This window comes from Suncus etruscus, chromosome 6 (genome assembly GCF_024139225.1).
Source record: "Suncus etruscus isolate mSunEtr1 chromosome 6, mSunEtr1.pri.cur, whole genome shotgun sequence".
NCBI classification, from domain to species: domain Eukaryota; kingdom Metazoa; phylum Chordata; class Mammalia; order Eulipotyphla; family Soricidae; genus Suncus; species Suncus etruscus.
In genome coordinates this window covers 40197202-40220986 of record NC_064853.1, presented here as the reverse complement: position 1 = coordinate 40220986, position 23785 = coordinate 40197202, and positions in this window count along the sequence as shown.

Below are 23785 nucleotides of genomic sequence, written 5' to 3'. Positions count from 1 at the left end.
AGGAAATCAATAGGATCACAGATGGTGGGTAAACAGAGGCAGCCAGTGAAAGGGACCCTTGGGACCCAGTTCCCCAGTTTGCTGCTGCAGAAAGCAGAACTCCTGATACTGAAGGTGACCCTTAAGGAAGGAAGCATGAGCCAAGTCTCCCCTGGTCACTCTCATGGGCATACCCACATGCCCAGAATCTCAAAGGCTTTCTGCAGTCTCCCCAAGGCCCTTCCCACCACTCCCATTCTGCGCTCATGGGCATGAAGGTTCCAAGAGCTGCTGCCCTGTGTGTCTGTAGGGTTAGCAGAGGCTCACTGTGTGCCTAAACAGAGCTGCCCAGGGGCTGGGCACAGGCTCACACACAGACCCAAGAAGGCTGCTGATTAGCTGGACACCGAGTACCCTATCCCTGCAGCACAGGGACCTAAGGCTGCCTCCGGCCCTGACAGTCCCTCCATCTAACAGACTCCACACAGCATCCCTGACTGATAGAGACTCTGGAATGCATGAAACACTGGACTCAGAAAAAAAAAATGTTTTTATAGCATCATTCATATCGTGAAACAGTTCACCAGACACCAAAAGTAACACCTTGAAGAGCTTGTTTCTCTGTGAACTGTCCTGCCCATTAGTGGTCAGAGCACAGGGGTGGCTGTGATTTCAGACCCATGCCCTCAGACCCTCTGTGGCTCGTCTAACATGACTTTTTTCTTCTCCAAAGCAGATACTTGGGTGTTAGATGGCCATGTTTCCTATATAATTTCCAACTGTTTGAGAGTCATGAAAGGAGCATCCAGGACAAGGTCCAGAGGAGACTGAGGATGGAGCACCCTAGAGGGGACCAGGACCTTGAGGAGGTAAGTGTTCCCTCATGCTTTCGGTCTCACTTAGCTCAACTTTAGTGATCCTGCAGCACCCAGAGAAGAATTGGTGTTCCCCCATTGCTCCCTAGACTCTCTCCTCACTCTCTAAGGAGCTGGCTGCCCCCTCAGCCTCCTTATGGGGCCTTTTCTAAACACTGACTGGCCTGTGCTTCTCCCCAGAATAGAACAGGGACCCCCCCTTTATTCCTCCTCTCAGCCATAGCAGATTCATACTCTGTCCAGTCCTGACACGCAAAAGGTACCACCACAGCTTTTGAGATTCACCTATGGGAATCTAGTTCTTCTCACCAGGGGATTGTCTGAGCTCCCTCCACAGGGAAAGGCAAAGGGAAAATGCCTGTTCTCCTTTTAACTCTCGGGCTTTAACCCTTCTTCAGGAAGCCCCACAGGGCACTGACAACCCAGTCTAACCACACAAAAAACTTCAAGAGTATTGGAGTGTTGAGTACATGTCTGCACAAAGAAGGGAGTAAGCTGGTCTCATTCATCGTTGAAGCTCCTGCATGCTGCATCAACCACTGTGTATGAGCAACCCCTGAATGAATGCTTTAGTGCGTGCATGGACGAGTGTATAAATGTGTGTATGTTCCTGTGCCAGGCAGTTCTGCTGCCTCCTTGGCCCCTCGACTCAGTATCTTCACTGTCTCCTCACACATTGCCGGGACCTTCCCACCATCTCAAACTCACAGCCTGAGAGTTATGTTTAGCCCAGCATGGATTTGAAATGGGTGATTTTATGTAGAACTTATGCAATGATTTCTCTTAAAGACTAGCAGACCTGGCCTCCCACCTGGTATGATGCTGCCTTCCCTTCCTGGGAGTTCCTACTGCCCCCTCCAGTGCCCTGGTCTGCCGATGCAGACTTGTTCTGTCATCATCCTCACCTGCTCTGGGTGTATAACTGCCCCCTCACTGGGTGACTAGCTGATGAAAAGCAAAGATGTAGAGAGAGCAAGTGGAACAAACCTGGGTTTGGAGAGGAGAAAGTTTCTCCTCTGAAGGTGACTGAAGGGCCGCCCCAATTTGACACTCTTAAATTTAAATTTAAATTTAAATTTTTTATTAAATTTTTGGTGCTTAGATCTTACTCCTGACACTTAGTGATCCCTCCTGGCCAGTTCAGGAGATCATATGGGATGCCAAGGATTGAACTGAGTTGGCCACATACATGGCAAGCTTTCTACCTGCTTTACTATTGCTCTGGCTCCTAATTTATTTTTTTTTATTATTTTCTATGTAGTGAGGTTTCATGATTCACAATGGTAATAATATTAATGTTTTAGGCAAACAATGTCAGTGCATCAAAGCCACCAATATTCATTAAGAAATGGCAATTAAATGGACCAAATGTTTTATATTAGTGCTTCCTATACTTAAAGTTAAGAGTGGCAAGTGAGTTAATCTCACTGAGCTGCCTTCACAAACAAAAATCCATTTTAAAATATCTTCCAAAGTCCTGATGGAAAAGTTACATAAAAATCCACTAAGCTATTTGAGCCTAAACTAACACAGAAGGCTCACCTCACACCAATCACAGCCCAGAAAATCCTTAGACACTGACTTAGTAACACCATGGAGATATAGAACAATTATTTCAAATTGACTTTTGTTGATCTAAGTTTTAATTATTTCATTTGCTTTTATATTGTAACAAACAATATGAATTAAATTTGTTTGTGCCTGCAAGAGGGCAAGCTAGGATGGTGGGTGGACAATTGAGGACACTGGTGAAGAGAAGGTCACGCTGGTGGTAAGATTTGTGTTGGAACATTTAATGCCTAAAAGGACTGTATTATGAACAACTTGGTAAATTATGGCGCTATAATGTTTTTAAGTGAATATTCAAGATAAAAATAAATAAATAAAATAAAATTGTCTTCCAAGAGTAGAAACCCTCTGCTGCGTCACAAAGGTGGCCTGGGACTCTACTGCCACCTTGTGGTCATAGGTATATATTGCAGGAAGAGTTTCTAAAAGGGAATTTTTTTTTTTTGATATCTTTATTTAAACATCCTGATTACAAATATGATTGCAGTTGGGTTTACCAGAAACCCTTGGATTCCTTCCTCAATCTTCACCTAGAGAAGCCACAAACTGTGTCAGACACTTTCATTTCATTTAGTTTAATTCAATACTAAGATGGAGTAGTGGCAAAGCCTCTGCATGTGGAAGACCCTGGGTTCAACATCCAGCACCTCCCAAAAAAGCATGGGTAGATTCAAGTCACAGTTGCCCCTGAGTGGAGCTGAGATCCTTTGACATGATACTTTGAGAGTCCTAAACTTTAATCAAAATACACTTGAGAGGCCGGAGCTGTAGGGTGTTTGCCTTGCACATGGCCAACCCGGGATAGACCCAGGTTCAATCCCTGGCATCCCATATGGTCCCCTGAGCCTGCCAGGAGCAATTTCTGAGCACAGAGCCAGGAGTAAGCTCTGAGCACTGATGGGTGTGACCAAAAAATAATACATTTGGAAAGCCACTTCCCATGCAGGGCTGGCTGGTCCCTGCTCACCACTCCCATACGGGTATGCAGCCACACAGCTGCAATTATGCTTGTCACTCCCAGTGAGACCAGGATTTTCATTTATGGCTCACCCAATAAATCTTCACAACCATCTTCTGACAATAATTCTATTCTTCAGAGAGGAAGCAATGATTCCAAGAAGAGCTGATGGTCCAGGAGCTAGAGCTGACCCATACTCGTGTCCATTTCTCTCAGTCCCCTATCTGTCTGGATGCTGGGTGGCCCTTTTGAGAGTTTACAGCCCACCCTCTAGACCTGGGGGCCGCAGGAAGCAAAGTCGGGGTGATCCTTGAGTGCAAAGTCAGTAGTAAGCCTTGAACATTGGGGGGTGTGATCCAAACAACTAAAACAAAACAAAACAAAAAAAGATTCCTCTAGGGCAGGGCCACAAAATGTTGTACAGAGGGCTGCAAACGGCCCGCGGGCCGCGAGTTTGAGACCCCTGCTCTAGACATATTCCTCCTTCTGCCACCTGGGCAGACACCTGGGTGTCTGGCATGTCTGGCAGGACCAGGTCATCACAGAGAATGTGCTAGAACTGCCTGCCTTCTCCCTCTGCCCTTCCCACCATCTCTGCCTGTTGACATCCAGGGGTTGTCTGGGTGCTGCCTGTCTTCAAGAATACTGCCTGCCTTTGCCCAGCCCACAGCCCATCTGGGCAGCAGGCAGCTTTGTTTGTCAATCAGCAAGTTCTCAGTATGGACTCTGGCTCCCCGGAGAGAAATACAAAACCATAATTGTCCCCAAATTGGCTTGTGTTCTTTGTGGAAAGAAACAATACACAGCCTTTGTGTATTAAAAAAAAAATGACTGAAACAAAAAAATTTCCAGTTCACACTCTTTTGAATTGAGAGAAATAAGTAAACACTATTTCCCAAATCTATGTTCACTGTGAAGCCTCCTTTTATTATATTTATGCAAAAACATGAGCCAAATCTCATTCTACACCACCATAAAATACATTCGATAATAAAATGCAAACTCTGTTTGCAAAGAATTACAGAGGATCAAGTTCTGCCCTATTGTGAGGAGTAGTTTAAAATTAAGAGTTTTAAGCTTCATGTATCCCAATTTTATTTTGCAATAATTCGTGCCTTTAACTTACCCTGTTTATATTTGCTCCGAATAATGTAGCCAAAAATCCACTGAACATTGATTGTGAAAAGGGTAACTCATTATCTGCTTTTTCCCAGAAATAAAAGAAGAAAGGAAGGTGTTTGCTATGCTCCCACAATTCTCTGGGAGTGTTTGCTCTCAGACATTTTGTAATATTGTGAACAGTGCATGCTTTGCAGTTTTGAAAAGATACCAAAAGGCATAGAAAAGAGACTAAAGGTTTGAGTCTGGAGCCCAGACTGGAGAAGCCTCATCTGCATACCTGCTTGAGAAATTCTGGGATATTGCACTCTAGAAACAGTGACAGGAAGAATTCACAAGGAGTTTGGGTGGTAGCTTGAGGGATCACCCACTCTCTATCTAGCCCATAGTCATGAAAAGAATATGGAATCATCAGCTTCAGAGGGCAATTGATGGTCTGGGGAGAAATGAATGTTCAGAAAAGTCATCTTTAGTGAAAGAAGGAATATAGATGTGACAGTGGGTAGACTGACAGACTGTGTCTTGTTCAGACTCCTCAGTACCCAGTAGATGAGGATAAAAGGCTCCATCAGAAATTCTGGCCTGGGCCCAGGGACTAGGAGGACTGAGAAACTAGAGGCCTGGGGCTCTTTCCTCAAGTTAGCTCTTAGGGGAGAAGAAAAACCCCAGCTGTGGAAAAAACAAGGAGCTGGCAACTGGATTGGTTCCTATTTCATGGGGGCCCAGCTTATTTCAGCATCTCTGTTCCCCCTTCTTCCCTCAGCTATTATTGTTTCCTGTAGCTCTTCCTACTGCTACCAACTGTCACATTCAAACTCTCTGACCTTTAGGTAAAGTGTTTTGTTGTGTTTTGTTTTGCTTTCTCTTTCCCAGAGTCCTCTTGAGTGCTTCTTAAACAGGGATTTGTGGTCCAGGGGGACTCATGCCAGGGCCACGAAATCTGCAGAGCCATGTGACAATACTCACCCATATTGCTGGCATTAAAATAACCCCCATGGTAAGCCACTAAAAACACTTTGTTAGAAGGAATAACATGGGTGTATTATGGAGCAGAATGCAAAATGCACATAAATTTTTAAGCTGCAGTAAGACTTCAAATAACCCGCAAGCTTGTGGCAGGCTCCAAGCTCCAGCCTCAACCCCCAAGGGTACCTGTTTACTCTTTCCTTCTGTATGTTTGGCTTTGCTAGAAAGTTTGAGAAGCTCTGACTTTCTTTACTAAATAAAATCCTCACAACAATCTTTGGAAAATCAAAGCTGGAAGTCCAAAGGATGCCTCAGTGGCCTATGCCCCAGCAAGCATGAGGTCTAGAGTTCAAATCCTGGTGCCACTTGCACAGGTGAGGTGTTTCTGAGTGTGCCACCAAAATCCCCTGTAGGAAAACAAGAATGAAAAGTCAAAGGCGAGGCCACTTTAAGAATGGCAGACAAGGGGTTCAGAAGAGCTGAGAAATATGTCCTCATAACTCCCAGAAACAAGTGTCAGCTTCAGTGTTTGTCCAGCTCAAACTCCAAGCCAAGGGCCTGCTCCACATCACAAAACTGACCAGTGCTTCAAATCATTGGACGAAGGGCCTGGAGACAGAAAGTGGTAAAGCTGGGGCTCGGACAGGCTTGACGGGTTTGTGATTTCCTCACACTCAGATGCAAGCAGATGTTTCCCACTTGGGGAATCTTAGACTCAGGTGCTGCAATTCTGATTGTCACCCAGAAAAGCTACTGTCCACTATAGAGCCCCAGCCTGGGAGGCAGGAAGGCAGGGAGACAAGGAGGCAGACAGGGAGGTTGGGCTTCTTCTGAGACTCCAAGGGAGTTAAGCAAATGCCTTGCCTGTGGCTGACCCTGAGCACCACTTGCCTCCTTAGCAACCTGGGGTGTGGTCTTGGAAACCCCCAAGCAGAAAAGGGGCTGGAGAGCCCCTGAGCAGTGCTAAAACTCAGAACATTGTACTGATTGACCCAGGATCATCAAGACCCCAGGCTTCTTGAGCACTTTGTGAGAGGCAAAATAAAATGAAACAAAACAAGACTCAAAAGACAGGGAACAGATGGCCAGCCTTTTTCTTATGCCCATGCATGGTACAGAAGCTCCTGGCAATAGCCTCAAGCCTACATACTCGGGAGACACTGTCATGGACACTGGTGGCCATGTTTGGATCCAGATTGAGCCGTTCCCCAGTCCTGCATCTTCACACCTGCCCCTGCTTCCTAGGGTCTAAGAGCCAGAAATGCATGGGTGCCAACCCCAGACTCTCCACTTGCTGAGTGGTCTGGCTGGCATGTGATTTCTCATCCCTGATGTCTTCACAGAGACCTTCCGGGGTAGGAAGTGTGCCTGGCTCACTGGGCTGCTGTGAATGTCAAGTGGAGTAATGCAGGCAAGTACATATGGTCCATGAAAAGTTTCTGCACAATGAGGTAAAAGGAAATCACTTTGACCTTTGCAGCCATGAGAGCCATGAGTGTACAAGTGTAGAAGCTATGTAATGCCTTCTGTGTCTTCCCACACAGCCCCCTTGCAGGGTGGACCCACATAAGGGCAAGTGGGCATCACCCACTATGTTCCCTTCTTGCCAGAACCTGAATGGAAGCTTTCTTGAGAATCACAAGACCTACCCTTCTTTATGTCCCTTCCTCCCTCTCTGTTCCACCTTCACTGCCCAGCAGGCTTTCAACACTCTGGACTCAGTACCCCTCGGGCACACCAGATTCCAGATGCCTGTTCTGCTCAGCCATATAGTGAACAGACAATAAACTAGCTACAAGAGAGAAGTTCTAGGAGGGAAAAATCAGCCAAGGCAAAGGGTAACGAGGAGTCAGTACCTCGAAGAGGTGTTTCCAAAGAAAGAAGCAGGAAGCCCTGTCTTTTAGCACTATATAACCATACCACAGTCTGATCAACATGAGGACAATGACAGTAAGTCATGGTTTCCAGCATTTATTGACCTGCAGAGTTGGAACTCAATTGAAGGGGACCCTGAGAGCTATGAATGTGGAATTTTTTTAAAGGTTCAAGAGGTTCTTTTCCACAAATGCTCTCTAATGGAGCTGAGACTGAGCTGCTAGGAAGAGCAAGGACACTATGTAGATCCCACCTTCCAAGGCAGAACATGAGCAGGGAGAACTGGAGTGCATGCAGTGAGGATGGAGTGCATACAGAGAGGACTGAAGCACATGAGGGGAGGAATGTAGTCTGCAGGGAGCACTGGAGCATTCTCAGATAGAATGAGACTGTAGTAAGGGCTGGAACATCACATGCAGAGAGGTCGGGATCACAATCTGGACTGCAGGTCTTGAGTGCTGATATCCTCAGTAAGAAAAGCATTGCAGGGCCCGGAGAGATAGCACAGCGGCGTTTGCCTTGCAAGCAGCTGATCCAGGACCAAAGGTGGTTGGTTCGAATCCCGGTATCCCATATGGTCCCCTGTGCCTGCCAGGAGCTATTTCTGAGCAGACAGCCAGGAGTAACCCCTGAGCATCGCCGGGTGTGGCCCAAAACCCTAAATAAATAAATAAATAAATAAATAAATAAATAAACAAACAAACAAATAAAAGCATTGCTCTGCTTTCCAAACTGTGAACCTGTAGCTCACAGTTCAGTTCTCCAAGGTAAACTCGATACTTCTTCTTTTTCTTTAATTATTCATAGAAAAACATAAGTGCATCTTCCTATGTACACATTATCTCCTAAATGTTTTGATGTATGATTACAACTACTGGCACATCTAATCCAGAAAAACTCTTTGGTTCCTTAAAAAGTAACATTCCTAGTATAATAAAATCATAAATGATGTTTGTTAGGGGACTAAGAAGCAGCTCATGGATTATCTGAGGAAAATTGCTGGCTGAGTCATGGCACATGCAAAGGTCCTGAGACAGGGCATGCTAAGAACTTTGACCAGGCCAGAGTGATAGCACAGCAGTAGGGCATTTGCCTTGCACACACTAGACCTGGGTTTGATTCCCTGCATCCCATATAGGGGGCCAGAGTGGTAGCACAGTGGTAAGGTGTTTGCCTTGTACGTGTCTGTCCTAGGATGAATCGCAGTTCTATCTCCCGGCATCCCATATGGCCCTCCAGCCAGGAGCGATTTCTGAGCGCATAGCCAGGGGTAACCCCTGGGCGTCACCGGGTGTGGTCCCCCCCCCCAAAAAAAGATCTCTGACCATCTCTCTTAGGACAAGAAGGCCTATAACCCCTGGCAGGACAAAATAAAAGATACATTCACACCTGTTTAATTTGGGATTTACAGCCACCCCACCCCATCCCAGGCCAGTCCTCTGTCTACCTGAAAAATTCAATGAAGATGAAAAAATTCTCCCAGTCCTATTGAGACAGAAAACAACAGGCCACAGAATAGCCCCATGCAGGTGATTTCATTAAGAGAAAGTAAAAACAAGCTGTGACTGAGCCCAGCCCACTCTTCCCTCTGAACAGCCGTATTGAATGTGCAGATCACAGAGGCGGGAACTCACACACAGTTCTAGCAAATGAAAAAATCAAAGTGGAGTAAGTTGAAAAGAAACCCAGCAAAGAGAAGGACGTTTCTCCTAAGTCAGCTTTCCCAATCTGCTTCGGGGCGCCCTGGGGGGCCCTGCAAGATGCCAGCTCCAACTCACAGTGTTGAGGGCAGACTCAATCCTCCATAGGCCCCTCCTGGGAGCTCAGAGGGACCAGATAGGGTGGACAGAACAAGTAGTGGACTTCTCGTGCCTTCCCTGCCTTCTCTTAGTGCTCCAAACCCTGCCATGCTGTTCCTATTTTCCAGATAATAACATTGTGTCCTGAAGAAACTGAGGCATGTTTCTAAAGAAAGGGTATTCAATACCATAGGAAATCTGGCTGTTTCTGGGACTCTAAGTTAAATTTGGTGCAGAGATGACCCTGATGGAAGCCCAAGCGATAGCACAGCAGGAAGGTCATTAGTTTTGCATGCAGCCAACCTGGGTTTGATCCCTGGCATCCAATCTTGGTCCCTCAAGTTTGCCAGGAGAGATTTTTGAGCAGAGTCAGGCATAACCCCTGAGCCTCACAGGGAGTACTCCCCAAAACAACAACACAAAAAAATAGATGGCCCTGAAAATGAACAATGGGAACAACAAGGCCAAGCTCTGAAGCCCCATAGGCTGAGTAGAGGTTAAAACATGGCGGCTTTCTCTATGTCTCCACGGCTCTCCTGATTGAACAAGGACATCAGGTCTATATGCAAGATGAGGACACTGAGATACAGAGGATCAACAGCCAAGCCACAGTTCACAGCTGCTCCAGTACCTGGTCATGGCACCTAATGGGTGACATTGTTCTGTGATCCCTGGTAAATAGCCCTGTGGTGCTGTGTGATCCCAGTTATGCCCACCTCTCTGGGGCTTCCCTTTCACAAAATAAAGGGTGATGAGTGCTCTCCAAGTTCCCAGGACAAGAAGCTTCAGGGTCTTTGAAAAGCAAAACATAAAGGCCACACAGATACTGGCCACCTGCACATGACTTCTGCCCTGGGCAGCCTGGAGGGAAGGTGGCACTGTCCCAGGCCACATACCAACACACTCTCTGGATGCTCCACCCTCCCCACCTGACCCACACCTCTTCCCCTCCCTAAACCTATGTTCTCACCAAGGTCCCCGGTCTTTTTATCCCACTAGCCCTACCTACCTATGTACCATGACCAGGAATGTGTCCCACTAGCCAGGTAGAGTCATGCCTGTTCCCCCAGAGCCAGCCTCTTTCCTACACCACCATCCCTGAGGAAGATGAGAAGGCTTTGTCCCTGCTCCTAACCTTCCTGCAGCTTTCAAAGGCTGCAGGATATACTCCTCATGCCAACTATCCACCCCGGACTCAACACTCTAATTTGCTCCATTTCCACTTACTTCTCCCACCAATTCCATTCATCTGCCTTGTGCTCTCCTACCCAGCGCTCCTTGAAGCTGCGATTCCCAGCACTTACCTCTGCCCTTCTCCCCACACTTACATGGTTCAAATGTCTCCCACCCAAGTACCTCCTGATATACCCCACCTGAGAGATCCCACCTGCCTGCACTCACTCCCCAGGAATCTTTGCAGTGCTTTGTACAGTCCCCGATGTCCTTGGGGCTGCCTCTCCAGAGCCTGGCATCAAGCCTGGAGCATAGAGAGCAGTAGATGCATATTTGATGGATGAATGACATCTCACTCTCTTGTGGGCCAGGAATTTGTTTTCTTCCAGAATGTCAAGTTACCCAAGAAAGCTCTGTCCATCACCCAGAGCATAGCTACCATCATAATCAGTGACTTCCAGAACTGCTTTGCTCATGTCAAACATTCTGTAGTTGGTGCCCAAATTGCACTCTGTGTGTATGTGTCTATCTGTCTCTCTGTGTATTTTGTGTGTCTGTCTCTCTGTATCCCTGTCTCTCTCTCATCAGCTTCTTTCCTTCTCCTTTGTCTCTGTCTCTCCCTCTCTGATTCTATCTCTCTCTCAATCCCTCCACTTTCACCCCATGAAGACATTGAAACTCTCTCCCATCCTTTGTCTGTCTTGAGTCCTGAGCAACATGGTCCAGGAAAAGTCAGAAAGGAATGTAGGGACAAATGTGCTGTCAGAGGACATGAGAAACTGCCATAACTGGTTCTTAAAATATATATTCACCCATATATTAGGGGGAAAAGCACAATGAATTCTACTTAAATAAGTGATGTGGTACCCCAAAATGTAAATGCGCCCAGCACAGGATGATAGGTGGGTCCCTACAGAAATGTGGGAGTCCAGTCTGGTGACCAGAGCAAGCAGAAATGGCTACAGACATTAAAATGTCATGGAATCTATTCCTGGATGGTGGGTGGTGGGCTCTTTTTATATTTGTCTTTAAATTTTTGTGCTATCTATTTCTGTTGTGAAAAGCATAAATTTTTATGTTCAGAACATCAAAAGGTTATTTTCAGACTGAAAGAAGAGGATGAGGAAGAGGACAGAAAGAAGAGAGATGTAACCCAGAAATGTTACTCAACTAAAAAGACCCTCTTAATTTCTCCCAGCCCACAGGAGATGCTCACTACCCAGGAGAGACCCCATGTCATCCCCAGCACTCCCCCCAGGATCTGATCTCCTGTCTTCAGCTCTCTATAGCTCCAATTTATAGCCCCATCCTGGATGAGGAATTAGAGACCTCATTAAGAGCTGCAGAGTGAGTACAGAGTTAACACACTTGTCTAGAATATGCCCAACTTCGAGTCCATCCCTGCTACGACATAGTCTCCTGAGCATTGCTGAATGCAACCCTGGAGGCTGTGAACATCACCCAACACTGTGGAGTGGCCTGCATTATCATGTATGGCAGGCAGAAATAGCCCCGAATTTCAGGGCCCTTGCATTGGAGCACGAGCCCGCTTAGTAGTGAATCACTCAAAAGAAAAAGACTAGTAGTGCCGGAGTGATAGTACAATAGGTGTTTGCCTTGCACATAGCCTTATTCAAGTTCAATCCCCAGCATCCCATATGGTCCACTGAGTCTACCAGGAGTCATTCCTGAGCATATCTGGGTGTGGCCCCAAATCAAAAAGAAAAAAAAAAGAAGAAAAGAAGAGAAAAGAAAAAGACTGTTTCTGAAAGGAGAAAAAGTGATAGGCATGATACCCCTCATTAACAATATTGCAAACCACTGTGTTTAAAAGGAGGAATGAAGAAAATGAGAGTGAGAGAGAGAAAACTGTCCCATTGGCAGGCAGGCAGGAGGGCAGGAGGGAAACTGGGGACATTGGTGATAGGAAATGTGCACTGGAAAAGAGTGGTGTACGTTGCATGACTGAAACTCAATCACGAACAACTTTGTATCTGTGGAATAAAACACCCAATTAGGAACAACCTTGTATCCATGATGTTTAAATAAAGGAATTAATAACCAGAAGAAAAAAAAAAGATAAAGACCTTTGATTACAAAGAATCCCTTTGTTTATCTGTTCAAAACCCCAAGGCAGAATCTAAGCCCTGGTTTCATGTCTCTGCGCCCAGGACTGGTGCCCCACTTCCCACCTTCTCTAATGACAACATCTTTAAAGCAGCAGTGGGAATCCATAGCAGAAGAGCTTAAGGTTCCCATCCTGTGGTTCCTGAGGCCATGCAGTCCTGTTTTTGCCCTTCTCTGCACCTCTATTTCCTCATCTATAAAGAGTTCTCTCAGCAGCTCCCATGCTGGCTCACCTATGGGCTGTACTTAGTGCTGTGCCCAGCACCCGTTGATACAATTGTTGTCACTGTTGGCAGAGCTGTTCCAGCCCCAAAGAGGGGAGGTGAGAAATAGGCTAGGATGCCCACGGTTCTGCTCACACAGGGCCTGGGGTGCCCTCATCGGTAACCATCAGGAGGCCAGCCATGCCTGAGGAATCCTGATGGAGGGGAAATCGATCGGGGGTCATGCATGCGGGAAGGAGCCCATTTATCAGGGGGATTGCTACACACAACAAGAAATATGAAGGGCTCCTTCCAACGCATCTTCCCTCCTGGAAAACATCTAGCTTCATTACAAACAGATCGGAGTGTGGTCCCCACCTCCCTCCCTTTACCGAGGAAATGGGACACCAAGGCCAAGGAGAGGGGAGGGAGAAAATTATCTGTGGGGAATGTGCTGGACATCAGGGTTTGTGCTCCTGAACCCTGTGGGACCTGGACATCCAGAATCGTTCCTGGTCCTGATAATATTTGGGGAACAGGACACTTCTTCCTTCCCAAATCCCACCTGTCCCAGAAGTTCAACTCAGGGTCATGCCGGTGGTCTTAACATGCAGTGGCCTTTCCCATCTAGACTTAGGGACTGTTTTATTATTCCATCCACAAACTGCAGCAGGGCGAAACCCAGAGATGAAACTTGACAGACACCCCCCCCCAGGGGGCATGACCTCCAGTCAGCGGGGAGGGGGCAGATGCTCAAACAAACCCAAGCTATGTCCATTCATCATCTGGCACCTCTGCTGAGACATTCTAAGGACCTGCTTGGAGGGATTTTCTGGGCCAACAGCCTTGCATCCCCACAATATAACTGCATAGGCATGGGCTTGGCCACCCCTCCTTGCCCAGTCCTGCCACCTCTCTTGCAATCACAGCTCACGGCTTAGTGATACTGCCACTGACTTTGGCTGTGCTGCACATTCTTCTGCCTGTGACAGGCTGCTCCACCCCCCGGGGCCCACATATCAAATGGCCACATATCTTCCTGAACAGTTCCAGGAAATGTTGGTCTTTGTTGCTTCCAGATCATTGTGAATATTCATTTTGCACTCACCATGTTATTTTCCTATATTTTCGTATGTTTATCTCACCACTAAGCTGTGAGCTCTTTGAAGGCAAGGTCACAGAACAGCCCCTGGCACACAGCAAGGCTCAATAAATGTCTAACAAAATACAGATGGAGGGGAAAAAAATAAGGGAAAAAATTCCACCCCCTGCCGCCTACTTAGTCACAGGGGAAATGCAAATGATAAAAATGAGATGTCATTTTTACCCATTGGAGTAGCAAAAATTATAAAACATTGATAATAGTCTGATGAGGATGTTGAGAGCATGGGCTGGTGCAAATAGGAATTGCTACCATCTTTCGGAAAGAAATGTAGCTCCATCTGCTTACAGAATATAACATACACGTACCTGTTGATGTTTCCACACAACTGCTATGAACTTATCCTACAAGATTAAAGCCACAGCAAGTCAGTCATGAACTCATCTCAGACAGCAGAACATAATGCCCCAAACAGTGCTGTGTGCTTTTCTCACAGTTGCAGGGCTCAGGGATCCAGGCCCTGCTGAGCAGTCTCTAACTAAGGAGTCTTAGCTGGACTCATTAAGGTCCCCAGTGCTTCAATCCTTGAAGGCTTGGCTGTGGTAGAATCCAAACTCACTTGTTGTATTAAACACGATTCAGTTCTGCTGGACCTTAGACAAAGATTTCCACTTCCTCTTGGGGTCAGACAGTTACCAGAGTGGGCACATGGGAATGTCAGACAGAGGCCAAGAGAGCACAAGGACTGTTTTATGCCCTGCCCAGAAGTGGTGGCCCTCTGTTAATGTATTTTCCTCACTGATAGGAGTTCCCAACGCTATTCAATCTCAGGGCAGGACCATGCCTGGGGCATGAATCCAGGAAACAGGAAGTGGGAGCCATGTCAGATGCTGTCTACCGCTCAGAATGTCTGAGTGTGTGAGCGTGTGTGTGTGTGTGTGTGTGTGTGTGTGTCTGTGTGTGTGTGTGTCTGTGTGTGTGTGTGGCGCGCACGCGCACTTGACTATATATCTCTGGCTGGCTGTGTCTCTGAGTGTATGTGTAAGCATGAATCAAAACCAAGGCAATAAAAAAAGAAAAGAACATTCCAAATCAATAAGAAGGGGACAGGAGAGAACAACAAGATTAAATTCACAGAAAAAGTAGGGAGAGCAAATTGTTGATCAATATTATTAAACAAATTGTTAATACTTATTTTTTTACTTTTTAATGAGTAAACAAGGGCCAAGAAGATAGTTTAGTAGTCAGAGAACATTCCTGGTATATGAGTTAAATACCTTCCTAATGTGTGGCTCCTGAGCACAAGTAGTGTGCACCAAATGCTATGGGGCCTGATTCCCTAAGCATTAAACTGGAAGGCCTGAATCAGGGTGGCTCAGCCCACCCTCCAGAACTGCTATAAAGAATTTTAAGGGGCCAGGAGAGGTAGCACAGCGGTGTTTGCCTTGCAAGCAGCCGATTCAGAACCTAAGGTGGTTGGTTCTAATCCCGATGTCCCATATGGTCCCCCGTGCCTGCCAGGAGCTATTTCTGAGCAGACAGCCAGGAGTAATCCCTGAGCACCGCCGGGTGTGACCCAAAAACCAAAAAAAAAAAGAAAAAGAATTTTAAGAAGTGATTATTTTATAACTTAAAATTAAGTATGCAGTATTAAAATGAAGTCATGAAATTTTCCTATACATGAATGGACATGGAAAGTATTATGATGAGTGAAATAAGTCAGAGGGAGAGAGCCAGACACAGCATAGTCTCATTCATCTGTGGGACTTAAGAAAAATAAAGGACAGTATTTTAATAATACCCAGAGTCAATAAAGATGAGGGCTGGAAGGACTGGCCCACAATATGAAGCTTATCACAAAGGGTGGTAAGTGCACTTAGAGAAATAACTACACTAACAATTATCATGACAATAGAAGTGAGAGAAATAAAACGCCTGTCTCAAATACAGGCAGGGGAGGGGGGAGTAAAATGGGGGGCATTGGCAACAGGAAGTTAGCACTGGTGAAGGGGGGGTGTTCTTTTTATAACTGAAACCCAACTACAAACATTTTTGCAATCACGGTGCTTAATTAGAGATATTATTTAAAAAATAAGTAAATGAAAATATGAAGTGATTAATGTCAATCTTCCCAGGAACTGATAAAGAGAAACTCCAAGCATGCTTGGGAGAGGTAGAGAACCAAAAAAGATGTGAGGGGCAGCATGTTGGGTGTAAGTCTTAAAATACAATCTGGTTTAGGATGTACAGAAACAGCAGAACCAGGTGGAAAGGGAAGATACAGCTAAAGGCAAGGGCTTGTGCTGGGACAATGATTCAGGTGACACAGGTGACCATACAACAGGCACACAGCTGGGCACCCTGGCCAGCTTATAGGTACCTCATTGATTTTCTTCAGTGTCTCGTCATGAAGGGGTCTGTGAGGATTTAGCTCCAACCCTGAGGTCTCTGGAAGAAAGTTCTAGCCTTTGTTCACATCCATACTGCTTCCAAGATGCAGCCATAGCACTAGCTAATTTTAAGAGGTCCACGGGCAAGAGTCATTAGGGGCCTACATCCATCCAGAGGTACTCAGCAAAGGGATGACACAGGCCAGCTCTGCCTTCTGCTCTGTGGTTCCATTCCTTTTCCAGGCAGAGTCCACACTCTGCCTGTCCTGTGGCACAAGCACCTTCTCACTCTCTGGCTATGCATCACCAGAAATCTGGTCTTGGAAGCAGCTTCTGACAGTAGGACACACTGGTCCCAGGAGGGGAGAAGCTCTGTCCTTCTGGTTCTCCTGCAGCCTGATCCCCAGGAGAGTATGAGAGCTATATCCCAGAGAAGGTAGAATGGCATACAGGGTGGTGCGGTTCAGGCAGTTTCACAAGCAGGACGTGAGCGAGGGTAATCAGGAGTCTGAAGAAGGAAAGGAGGGTGAACATTCTCATAGAGGAAAATACAGGATCAGACACCAGTTAGTATCTTTTGGTTTTCTTTTGCTGAGTGTTCAGCCATTATGCATGACTGTTGTGATATGTTTTTTAGTATGTTCAGCTTCTTAGTTAGTATAACAACTAAGTGACAATAGCTCCTTCTCACCAAGGACATACTGTAAGGCCTTTACGTGCACTATCTTGCTCAACGCTTAATCTTCATAACAACTCTTTGAGATAATGTTCTTTTATCTGAAATTCCCAGATGAGAAGCTAAAGGCCTGGAAGTCAAGTGATGCTTAAGACTATCTCCCTCTCATATGCATACATATAAGATATATGTGAGATATACCCTATTTTTCACTCTATAAGATGCACCTGACCATAGACGCATATAAATGCTCTCCTCCCATGCACTCAGGTTTCAGCTTCAGGCGGCATTTGCTCCGTAAGATGCACTTTGGGGCGGGGGGGGGGGGGGGGAATGTGTCTTATGGTACAAAAAATATAGTATATATCTATGAGAGTACTCACATGTGCACAACTGTGAATGGGAAAAATTTGGGGGGCCGGAGCAATGGTGTAGTAGTAGGGCATTTGACTTGCATGCAGCTGACCCAGGACATACCACGGTTTGATCCCCCAGCATCCCAAAATGTCCCCCAAGCCAGGAGCGATTTCTGAGCATAAAGCCAGGAGTAACCCATGAGTGTCACCTGGTGTGGCTCAAAAATCAAAAGGAAGGAAGGAAGGAAGGAAGGAAGGAAGGAAGGAAGGAAGGAAGGAAGGAAGGAAGGAAGGAAGGAAGGAAGGAAGGAAGGAAGGAAGGAAGGAAGGAAGGAAGGAAGGAAGGAAGGAAGGAAGGAAGGAAGGAAGGAAGGAAGAAAGAAAGAAAGAAAGAAAGAAAGAAAGAAAGAAAGAAAGAAAGAAAGAAAGAAAGAAAGAAAGAAAGAAAGAAAGAAGAAAGAAAGAAAGAAAGAAAGAAGAAAGAAAGAAAGAAAGAAAGAAAGAAAGAAAGAAAGAAAGAAAGAAAGAAAGAAAGAAAGAAAGAAAGAAAGAAAGAAGAAAGAAGAAAGAAAAAGAAAGAAAAGAAAAGAAAAGAATTGGAACCCGGTCTGCTGACCACATGCCTCCTTCCTGTGCTCTGCTCTAGGCCTCGGAGTTGCACACAGGATTGGGAGGCAGGTTGATCACTTTCACAGAAGCTGTGAGGTTGGCAGACAAAGCAAATACTCAGGACAATAGAGCCAATTTCAACCATCTGGATAGATGGGTTCCCTGGGCCAGGGCCAGCATGCCAGGATGGAAAGCATCAGGCACAGATGTGCAGTCCTGGGCTGAAAGCAAAGCCCTGTCCAAGGTCAGAAGGGAGATGCGTATCCTATCTGGGCCCTGCACCCCAGCCCAAAGATGAGCAGCAGGGGACTCAGTTCAGGAAGCCCCTCCCCCACAGGGTGGCAATGAGCTCCAGCCTGGCCTGGCAGATGATTGGGATCCCCACATCACCGTCCCTCCAAGTGTGGCCCTGAGGAAACTGGGAGTTAGCCCTGACCAGCCCCACTTTACACTCCAACTCCAGTTATGAGGCTAAGGCAGAGCTGGGGCTCATGGGCAGAAGGGCCTGTGTGATTGCAGAGAATTGTCATGGTCAGTGGTTTTGTAAGTCATTTGCACTTCAGAACCAAATGGTGAACTACTAAGAAGTGTTTCCTTGAAACCCACTGGAGCTGAACTCCCCCTTGGCTCTTCTCACACACACCCTCTGGGTCTGGTCTGCACAGGGTCTGCAAAACAGTTTGGAACTTTCAGAGCTAGGCCATTTGGCAAAGCCCCTGGCTCAGAATCTCTGACCTTTTCATTTCTCATGAATGGTCATAAAACAACCTAATATCTATGGAGCACTAACCAGGCAGTAAGAGATGGATTTTACACAACTCTTCTCATTTAGCCTTCATTGTAAAACAGGTTTCATTACACAGAAGAGACTGCTAAGCAGCCTGTCAAACTCAGTCCTCCCCTGCCTCTAATCAGAATTAACGACTAGACTACACTTCCCAGATTCCCTTGTGGTGGACTGAGGCCATGTGATCACATTCTGTCCAATAGTGTGTGAGCAGGGTCAGAGTTGGTCACTGCCTCGTCTGGGCATTCTGGGAGTATATAAACTCACCCACCTCCACCACCCACCCCACCTCCATGCTCATCTGTACTCTCCTGACGTCCTGCTCAGGCTATTCTGGCAGGGGCAGGACTCAAGAGCAACACTGGAACTCTGGTGTGGACATGGGGAGTTGGGGGGGGTGGGTCCCTGAATGGACCCCTGTGGCAGCGCTCTCTGTGGCCAGCAGCCTGTGTTTCATGCAGATCCTTGAAAAATGCCTTGGTTGAGCCTTGGCCATGGAAGGTGGGGGTGATTGCCATTTAGGTTCCACATGCCCATTTCTCAGAGAAAGAAAAGGTTAAAGAACTTGTCCCTATCAATGGCTACAGCCAAACTCGGAGAAGGGAAACCTAAGTAAGGTGACAATGCACTACTCTCAGGGACAAAGAAAAGAGCCACGCACCCAGAAACAACACAGGAAAAATACCACATACATATTATCCCATGAAGAAGCCACCCGAAAAGGCGACACATTGATTCCTGTGGATGATGTTCTGGGAAAGGTGAAGCTCTGGAGACAATGTGAACACACAGGTCACAGACAAGGGGACCCTGTGAATTGTTTGCTGTTGTCATTTCTTACTGCTGGAATTCACACCTATGAAGCCTGTGTTTACCCCACAAGCCATTTCCTCAGCTCTGCAAAGAGGTTTCACTGTGCAACACTGGAGTATTGGTGTCTTTCAGAATCCTCAGAATAAACAACACAGAAATGAACCTGATGGCAACTAAGACTTTCTGATCAATGGTTCTGTAAGTGTAGAACTTCTCTGAAATATGCTGATGGTAGACAGGAGGGTAGCAGAAAGTGAAGTCTATTGGTGTAAGTACAGTGGATAGGGTATTAGCCTTGCATGCAGCTAACCCAGGTTTGATCCCTGGCATCCCATTTGGTCCCCAAGCATCACCAGGAGTAATTTCTGAGTATAGAGCCAGGAAGTACAACCTGAGCATCGCCAGGTATGGCTTCAAAACAAAAACCAAAATATACATAATAATAATAATAATAATAATAATAATAAAATATTGTCTTAAATATCCCTGAAATATGGGTCTCAACAAAAACTCATGTGAGAAAAGAATATTTTGCCATGCCCCAGCCCCTCATATTTTCCAATAAATTCATGATGTCATATTTATTGGTCTCAACCACCTTTCAAGTGTGGGGATGGAAACCCAGGACACTGTATCCACACCAGAACAAACTCCACTTGTTGACTTTCTTCACCCACCCAAAGACCTGCATCCCCTTGATACAGGGTACATCAAGGTAGCTGCCCAGGCCCAGACGAACCTGTAGCTTACAATGTGCCAGTCCTCATAGATCATGGTGATGAAGGCACACATGAGCCGGGAAGCCATGGTCACCCTCAAAAGTAGACAAGATCAAGCAGTGATAAGCTCTTTACTCACCAATATGCATGCCTTCCCGCCTTATCAGAATCCCCACACTCTCTCAGCTGCCCATCAGCCCAGAGAAAGCCAGTATTTCTCAGCAAAAGCTGAGGGTCATTTGGGGACTTTCTTTTTTCTTGAAGGTTGTGGAGATGGCCTTGAAAATGCACAACCACACCTGCACATTAGCACCAGGCATCGCTTTCCCTGCTCTTTGTAACCCCTGGAGGGGAGCTGAAGGAATGCATCAAATTCTTAATTTAAGGGAAAATTCCCTGCGCCTGCATGCTGTGAAAGGGCCATTTCATATGTGGAAGTTGTTACCCAGAAAGTACTGCCTGAGAGATACTGACAGGACTACAGGCCTGGGCATGAGTCCTGTGAGAACAGCGGCCCCAATGCAGCTAGGGTGTTGAAAGGCCTTAAATGCAGTCCAGGGGCAGCCCGCGGTCTCCCTGTCAGGGCTGCAGGCTATCCATTACCAATGACAGGCCGAGATGATTGAATCCTAGTGGGTCCTAATGAGCATGAATGTTCTGTTCCAACAAGAATGCAAGGAGCAGCGGGCCAGAGCAGTCCTGACAGCTGTCACAATACCCTCCCTGTCCCCCTACCACCAGGACTATCTCACTCCCCTTCCTCTGGAAGGGCTCACCAACACTGTGAATCAGATGGGCCCCATTTCCTGGTTGTGTTATCCTTTCCGTGCTGCTTAACATTTTCTGAGCTTTCATTTTCTCCTCCAAAAACTGACCAAAAAAAAAAAAAAATCAGAAGAATCAATGAGACCCAGCAGGAAAAGCATCCAGCCCAGAGAAACTTTCGATTATTAGTGGTTTGGTGATGCTGATTATTACTGAAAATCTGTTCAGCCTTTCACTGATTCCAGGAGAGGAATTTCACAGCACTCCCCTAGAAGTCAGATAGCAGGTCCCCAAGACTAGTAGACCTCATCTCATGCAAGCAAGAAAGACTTGTCTCCCTGGGCTCACTTCACTTCCTCCTTCCATGTGCTCACTGCTTTCAAACATCAGAATGAGGGTCCTGGGAGTGGCAGCTCAGAGGTCAAGCTGCTACCTGCAAGCACAGAACTGCCAGTACTTCTGGCCCACTGCAGGTGCTAAGAATTCTCACTGCACTGCCTTCTGGGATTGCTGGCATCACATCCGAGTCTATGGTGCCCAATGAGCACTACACCCGAGTGTGTGAAGCACAATAAAAATGGGAAGTGGAGTTGGAGAGTCAGAATATGTGTTTGCATGAACTTTGTTTTTCCCTATGAAACTTAAGACTTTGGAGTTCTATTTCCAGTCCAGAAGGCTGGAGAACCCCCGGCTGCATCCTGCCCTGCAGACATCAGATCTGAGTCCATGTTCCGTTTCCCCTACCCCACCAACTGTGTTTCATTCAGTGGCTGTAGTTATCCCATTATCTGCTAACCAAGAAATAAGGAATTATGAAACTCTTGTGTTTTTGTCTAGTTCCACCTGTGTATCTTGACCTCTCCAAGGTTATGGCTACTACTAGACTCCCCTCCTATGACAGATGTTCTTTCCTGAAGGTCCCTGGACACCTTCTCTCCAGGCATCGTAACTCCTGTCCTTGCCAGCATTCTTCTCTCTAATCATCCACATTTTCTTCCTTCAAACATTTGATTCAGGGAATAGTTATTCAGACTCTACAATACACCAGGTGTTGAGGAATTGAAGATGATCCAGGAACCAGGGAGACAGCAATAAAACACGTTTGTCTTGAATGCAGCTGACCCCAGTTCAGTCCTCAGAACTACATGGTCTCCTGAGCATCACAAAGAAAGACCTCTAGCACAGAACCATAAGTCGTTTTCTATAATTTCCAGGTGCAGCTGAAATCCTGTCCTCCTCCAAAAAAAAAAAAAAAAAGAAAAGAAAAGAAAAGGATTTGTCCATGCAGGAATGTAGCTCAACTGGTAGAGCCCATGCCTTACATGTGTGAGGCCTTGGGTTCCATCCACCCCTGGCACCACACAGCCCCTTGAGCATCAGTATAGACTCATAACTAATAGCAACACTAGTAAAGATGCTTATAAAAACATTCCTGTGCCTCACAGGCCAGGGACCAGGGAGGAAGACCTGGACACAGTGACAATGATTCAGTCCAAATTAAGACCTTGAACAAGTTTGGGGATTCTGAATGAGAAACCATGCAGGGTCTGGGCACACCTTGGTCCTAAAGTCAAAAACCTATCTTCACCACAAGCCCTAGAACCAGGCACTCACTTTTTTCACCCATTTTTCTGTCCTTTGTTGCAAATAGTGATGGAAAGACAACCAGCACTTCGTGGGCTCCCTTCAACATCATGCCCAATACATCATAAGATCATGTCTGAGTGTTAGGAGCATTTGGAACCAAAATAGAGTAGCCGAAAACCAAGAGCATTCAGACTGTCTTAGCAGAAGCAGAGGTCCACTTATGGGAGGTGATTATCCCTCTTGATGAAAGGTTGAAACTCTACAGGTGCCAAGCTCTATACAGAACATATACAATGAAGAACTGGGTATGAAGTCTTGGGGTTAAGCAGAGCTAAGACTGGTATAGACTGTGGAGTTGAGAGTATAAGCACCTTTGCTTCACCAATGAAAAGCTTGACTTGTAGGAATGAGAGCCCCGTGCAATGGGTCTCCATAAGAGAAGCCAGAGCCCCAGGTTTAGAAGTAAAACTGGACTTTTAAGCATTGGAAGGAATGCAAATAATTTTCCGTGTTGTGTAAGCTGGCAGTGTTTGCTGAATAAAACATAACTTTAGCTTGAGGTGACCTTGGGCCATCATTTCCCAAATGCCACCTTGGTCTCTCTTGTGCTCCAGTCACCCCACAGCCATGCTTTCTGTTATAATCCTTACAGAATCCCAACTATAAGACAAGGAAGTAAGAGAACTTCAGAACTAGCCAGTGGCGGTGATTAAAGACAGGGCCTACTTTTCAAGCTCTTGGACAAATGTGTTTCTGAACTGAAAACTCTGAAGTTAGAATCTCACTTCATCCCAAGAGTTCAGCAATGCCAGTTATATGTTGCATAACAAAACATCACAATGTTTAGCATATTTGGGGGGAGATATAGACTACATCTGGTAGTGCTCAGCACTTGGCTTCATGCAAGACTTGTCTCCTCTGTCTCTTCAGTCCAAATTCAGTATCTTAACAAGGGAAAGGAAGGAGAGTGTGAGATTTCACATGCCAAGGGAACAAAGCTTCAGTCTGGGATGAAGTTCTGGAACAGAGTGAGGATGGTAAGAGCACCCAGCAGGAAAGCACTTTTTGCCACTGAACTGCATGATAAAACAATCACTTTGAAGCTCCATATATCTTCATACAACAAAAGTCAGGGACTTTTCTTTTGTATAAGTTTTAAAGTTGACAAATAAATTAAAGTTCATATAGTTTTGATCAGATTACAATACATAATCCTTGGTGTATGTTAATGGGAATGATGGAGGACGAGTGCAGTTAGGATAGAAGGGACCATGATGACAATGAGAACTGGAAATGATCATTCTGGACAAGAACTGGGTGCTGAAAGGAGGTAAAGTG